This window comes from Paramormyrops kingsleyae, chromosome 2 (genome assembly GCF_048594095.1).
Source record: "Paramormyrops kingsleyae isolate MSU_618 chromosome 2, PKINGS_0.4, whole genome shotgun sequence".
Lineage (NCBI taxonomy): Eukaryota > Metazoa > Chordata > Actinopteri > Osteoglossiformes > Mormyridae > Paramormyrops > Paramormyrops kingsleyae.
This window is the reverse complement of record NC_132798.1, coordinates 43,302,983-43,310,101: the sequence shown is the minus strand read 5'-3', so window position 1 is coordinate 43,310,101 and position 7,119 is coordinate 43,302,983.

Here is a 7,119-nt window from a genome sequence, read left to right as displayed (position 1 = left end):
GTCATGTCAAATCAAGAAATATGCAATGTCCCATGATAGTCATTTGCATTCCCTTGTCATATTTAAAAACTTAATAAATAACATATTACTGTAACTACTGCAATGTCCATCCTAAGTAGGTCAATCTGGTAGTATAAAAATCAGGACACTGCCCATATGTATAATTTATAAAGATAACTTCACTTGCCTGTACAGTATAGCCACCAGCCACACTGAACCTACAGCATTTCCATGATCATTTCAATCAAACAGCTAAATCAGAGGAATACTTCATCTGATCATCACCAAATTTGACCCACTAATGTACCACTGCACCTCAGACAGACCGTCCAAATTTGGTGCTGATCGGTCAAATGGGGGCGTGACAGCCACTGTCCATATATGTGTAAGACCCACCTTAGCAGATTCAGCTGAAATGTCCTTATTCCTCATGAAACCTTCAAATAATTGTTACCTTTCCCTTCAGCTGAGTCCATATTTTTAATTTCCTTTCATTTTTCACCAATTTGCCTTATACAACATTATCAGACTTCATTTACAAATGAGAAGGTCAGAAAGCATTTAATATCATTTCTAAAATGGAGCGCTGACTCCACCTGCTGGCCACACCATTTCCATTCCCATTTCATTCAAACAGCTAAATCTCAGGCATGCTTCATCCGATCCTTACAAAATTTGATTCACTACCTTGGGTAATTCAGCTGAAATATCCTTCATAATACTTTCAAGGAATTAACTTTCCCTTCACCTCAGTCCATATTTTTAAGCTCCTTTCATTTTTCTGCTATTTGACTCATAGAAAATTATCAGATTTTATTTATAAGCCAGGCAGTATATATTGCAGATTTTTCGCTTTTTTGTATTAAATTGGCCAGTAGGTGGAGATGGTGCTCTATTTATATTGCAGTTTTTTAGATTTTTTTTTATAGATTAGCCAGCAGGTGTAGTTCGTCCTGTATTTCATTAATGGCATTAAATTCTTTCAGGGCTTCTTATGTCTAGAATACTTTACAAATGCAATAAGCCAGTTGTTTTTTTTAATATACAAGACAGCATGTGTTCACTGAGGTACTATAAAGTAAGCTTAACTTGTATGATCTAGACTTAAAATATTAGGTATGCAGGTGCCTATTTCTACCGTCTACTTAGACCATCTGACACAAAAAACAAATTCTTTTGGGCTGAGGCACTTCAGCAAATGGTTATATATTGTATCTTATATTGTTGTACTAAGGCTGCTTCTGCTAATGGCAGTAGTCAAACTGCCACACCAGGGACTGCATGCTACCAATTATCAAATGTAGCGCTAACTCCACCTGCTGGCCTCACTATTTCCATACCGAATTCATCAAGTCTGCTAAACCTCATTGATACTTCATCGAATTCGCACAAAATTTGACTCACTTCTGTAGCACTGGACTATGAATAGACCATCTAACTTTGGTGACATTCGGTTAAATGGGGGCGCTTCTGCCACTGTCAAAATGTATTAATAGTTAATGCAGCTGAAATTTATTTTTCATCAAACCTTCAAAGATTATTGACATTTTCATTTCATTTCACTTTTAGAAATGTATCAAAGTTCAGAGATACTTCAGGCTGTGTACAGTGCAACAATTGCAATTTCTTCCAACAGCTAGTCACCACATGTCCCTTCTGTTTCTGATCTACCCTCTTCCGTTTATCGTACCTTAATCAACATATCAAAGTCAATGTTCAAAATATCAGGTATTATCTTATCATAGAAGCATTTTCTACTTTTTCTGACTATTTAAAAACATTGGCCATCAGTTACAGTCTGTACTTCATTTCCAATTTAGCCAATGTCATAACATGTCTAAGACCAACCTTCGATAATGCAGCTGAAATTAGCTTATTTCTCATGAAATATTAAAAATTAATCATCTTTCCCCTCATCTCAGTCCATATTTTTAAATTGCTTTCATTTTCCAGCCATTTCACTTTTAGAAATCTATCAAACTTCAGTGATGTACACTGCAGCAATTTCAATTTTTTCCAACAACTAGTCACCACATGTCCGTTCTTTCTCATCTACCATTTTCCTACTTTCTGTCTATTTAAATGCATTGGCCATCCGTTACAGTCTGTACTTCATTTCCAATTTAGCCACCGTCATAATATGTCTAAGACCAACCTTGGTTAATGCAGCTGACATCTCCTTATTGTTTATTTAAACATTTAAATATTAATCACCTTTCCCTTCATCTAAGTCCATATTTTTAATCTCATATATTACTGCCATTTAACTTTTAGAAATCTATCAAACTTCAATGTTACTTCAGCCTATGTACACTGCAGCAATTGCAATATTTCTCCAACAACTAGTCACCACATATCCCTTCTATTTCTCATCTACCCTTTTCCCTTTATTGTACCTTGATAAACATTTCTACAGTAATGTTCAAATGTTAGTTATCATCTCATAGTAGCATTTCCTATTTTCTGATTATTTAAATGCATTGCTCATCAATTACAGTCTGTACTTCATTTACAATAATTAGTGAACTTCTAATCTTATGCCATTCACTTCATTCCTCTTCATTGCTTCTGTCCATTTGCTTTGGACCCGATTGTCACTGCTTGCAGTTATCTTTATTATTATTATTATTATTTTTCGCGCCCTAAAACTGAATGTACAGCCTAAACCATAAGAGCTAGACCAACCAAACTTGGTAATATGATGTCAATTCCTACCCGCTACTCAGAATCTCCGACCCAGGCCTGTCAGCCAGATGGGGGCGCTCTAGCGCCCCACAACGCGTTTCAGTCCATATCTCCTGTCCTATTAGTCCTATAATTGAAATTATTTTTTCTGCTGATACAGACAGCTTTGCTCTACCAACTGGCTATTTGGACTATGAAGCTCCGCCTACTTAGATTTTTTGCTAATTTGCATAATTTGTGAAACTGACTTCTGCCTTCAAGTCCTACAATATTGAACCAAATCAGACAAATGAGGTGTCAAACCGATCAGTCCACTGAGCTGATCAAAATATATTCAAGAACGTCTGACATTTGTCTATTTTATGGCCACTAGCCATGCCCAAATCCCACCTAAATTTGGCCTATTTCAGTCTGAATGCTATAACTTCTCCATACCTTAGCCTACCTGAACCAAACTTACAATCCAACCTCCCTGCTCTATTATGAGGTCACCATACAATGCGGCCCACATTTCGTCAATAGGGGGCGCTACAACTAAAAACTGGCAATATCTCCTGACTGCCTTAACCAATCTAATTGAAATTTGGCAGATATGTAGTATGTACAAGCCTGAGGTCAGAGAAGTAAAATGGCAGTCATTAGTTGTAAAATCCTGGCCACCATTAGCCAATCAAAATCAAGCAGCCATTTGACCAGCTAAACAATGAGCAATCCAAACCAAATTTGGGTTATACATTTGTATTCTGACCCTGAGCCCACCCTGTAAAGGACATGTCAGTCTGCCATATGGGGGCGCTACAGCACATTTCTGCCTATTTCTCCTGAACTGTTAATTATAAAATTGACAATTGTTGCTTAAGCTATCCACTAGCTCATGACAAATTTAATGGTATAAAGAACTTCATCATATCTCTTGCCATTTTTGCCTATTTTGTAAAAGTCTTAAAACAGTACTTTTTTCTTATCCTCCTAGGATTTTCACCAAACCTACACAAATCTGGTATCATTTAAATTAGGAGACAGTCCCTATATAAAATTATTAAAAAAATCATAAACTTTCCATGAGGTATGGCCACCAGCCACACCCAAACCATAGTGGTGCCACACCCATTTCAATCAGACAGCTATATCTCAGGCCTGCCTCAACCAATCATCATCAAACTTAAATATATAATGTAGGATATTACTGGAGAAGGGCCCTCCAAATTTGGTGCCGATCAGTCAAACGGGGGTGCTACAGCAATATAACATCACTGTATAAACTGCAAAATCAGCTCAACTTACATTTATCTCATTTTTGATCCAGTGACATATTACTGGTTAAAATCTTTTGCCCTGCAAGTTCTGTGAGTCATGTCAAATCAAGAAATATGCAATGTCCCATGATAGTCATTTGCATTCCCTTGTCATATTTAAAAACTTAATAAATAACATATTACTGTAACTCCTGCAATGTCCATCCTAAGTAGGTCAATCTGGTAGTAGAAAAATCAGGACACTGCCCATATGTATAATTTATAAAGATAACTTCACTTGCCTGTACAGTATAGCCACCAGCCACACTGAAACTACAGCATTTCCATGATCATTTCAATCAAACAGCTAAATCAGAGGCATACTTCATCTGATCATCACCAAATTTGACCCACTAATGTAGGACTGCACCTCAGACAGACCCTGCAAATTTGGTGCCGATCGGTCTAATGGGGGCGCTACAGCTACTGTCCATTTATGTCTAAGACCCACCTTAGCAAATTCAGCTGAAATGTCCTTCTTTCTCATAAATCATTCAAAGAATTTTTACCTTTCCCTACACCTTAGTCCATATTTTTAAGTTCCTTTCATTTTTCAACAATTTGCCTTATACAACATTATCAGACTTCATTTACAAATGAGAAGGTCAGAAAGCATTTAATATCATTTCTAAAATGGAGCGCTGACTCCACCTGCTGGCCACAACATTTCCATTCCCATTTCATTCAAACAGCTAAATCTCAGACATGCTTCATCCGATCCTTACAAAATTTGATTCACTTCTGTATGACTGGACTACAGACAGATCTTCCAAGTTTGGTGGCGATCAGTCAATCTGGAGCGGTACAGCCACTGTCCTAGTATGTCTAATACCTACCTTGGCTAATTCAGCTGAAATATCCTTCATAATACTTTCAAGGAATTAACTTTCCCTTCACCTCAGTCCATATTTTTAAGCTCCTTTCATTTTTCTGCTATTTGACTTATAGAAAATTATCAGATTTTATTTATAAGCCAGGCAGTATATATTGCAGATTTTTCACTTTTTTGTATTAAATTGGCCAGTAGGTGGAGATGGTGCTCTATTTATATTGCACTTTTTTGGATTTTTTTATAGATTCGCCAGCAGGTGCAGTTCATCCTCTATTTCATTAATGCCATTAAATTCTTTTAGGGCTTCTTATGTCTAGAAGAATACTTTACAAATGTAGTAAGCCACTGTTGTTTTGAATTTACAAGACGGCATGTGTTCACTGAGGTAGTACAAAGTAAGCTTAACTTTTATGATCTAGACTTAAAATATTAGGTATGCAGGTGCCTATTTCTACCGACTACTTAGACCATCTGACACAAACCATACATTGTCTTGGGCTGAGGCACTTCACCAAAGGGTTCTATATTCTATCCTATATTGGTGTACTAAGGCTGCTCCTGCTAATGGCAGTAGTCAAACTGCCACACCAGGGACTGCATGCATACAGCAGGCTAATATTATACATTATGGCCATTTACTATATAATGTCATTATAGTGTAGTATTTTTTTCCTTAAATGTTGCTCAGGACATTGTAATACTTTTTGTACGTATATTTCCTTTACTGCCTGTTTCACCTACCGTAATTGAAATTTATTCTGACATTTACATGTGTATTTAACATGCTTAATAATGATGACTGTATTAATGATTATAATATTTATTATTACTCATTAGAGACATAATGGAAAACACATTATACACATTGTAAAATTGCAATTAAATACATCTGTCTTAGGCAAACATTTAGGTTTGTGTCATTGTTTGATGAGGCTGAAAAAGTACATTGAGACCACAATAGTTTAGCCAGAACAATTGACATAATATTTTGCATATGATGTGCATAGCATTCTTACATAAACAGTGTATAAAGACCACAAAGTGTGATAGTAGCACTCATATATATATATACTACAAAACTCCCAACATGGCAATATTCTTTTGAATATACAATTTAGTGTAAGTCAAGACAGGCATCACAAACAAAGCTGGACCGTTATTTTGACATCAATTTAACCATGGTATCATGACTGTAAATTATGTAACATATTATGTAGTACAGAACTGTTACAACACATCATTAATGTTTTGTTATTGCAGAGTAAAAGTGAAAATAACTTAATAAATACTACAAAAAAAATTGTGCGACATCACAGCAATAAACATCCACAAGCGACAGCACATTTTACTCAAAGTACCTTTGCTGTCAGACTATAGTGTGTGGAGATGATTTCTGATGCATTTCACTTCAGGTATCTGTTTGTAGTTCATACTGTCTGTGTGCAGTCTCTGAGTGCTTTAGAGAACGCTTTGGTTGTTGACAAAATGGGCGCAGGGAAACTTGATGTGGTGAGTATGGTGTCACTGATATGAAGATAAGGCACTGGAAAAGAGAGTAAAACCAGAAAGCTGCATGTCAGCCAATCAGACACTTGCAGTTGTAAAGTAAAACTACTTCACAGACAAAATAATCTTTCAAAGCGGTAAACTCACCAGGCCAGCGCATCTAATTGTTCCAACGTACCAGGCAGTGTGATGTGTTAACGAAACTTGATGTGGTGGGCATGTGGTCAGTGTCATCAACAGCAGGTGCTGGAAAAGATTAAAGGCATAAACTGGCATGTAAGTTAGACAAACACTGACAGAGTAAAACTAGAACTACACCAAAGAGGAAGAAACCTCTGAAAAAGGCAAACTCACAAGGTCAGCGCCTGCTCCTCTGACCATGTAACATTCAGTGTGATGTGTCACACTCCCAATGTACAGCTGTATGACGAAGGATGCAGTATAGCAGAGCTTGGACAGACAGATGTGACTTAGCTTGATCATCAGGGAAGCACATGACAGTTGTGCCTTAGTGACCTGAGGTTATACATAGGAGAAGGCAGGTTAAAATCTGTAATATAACAATGTAGTAGCGATTTCTGACAATACTTAGTTACACAATTTATAAGCTCATACACTGCAAACTGGCATGTTTTAACTAACATGCCCATGTTAAGTGAGAAAACTGTCACTGACGCACCTTTGCTTTGCCCACCCAGTCATGGCACATCCACTGTGTCTAGATAAATGTCTCACACTCACTGCCCAGCTTTCCCAGTTAGATTTTAGGTCATCCACATGTATGACTGTTTAGTGTTACTT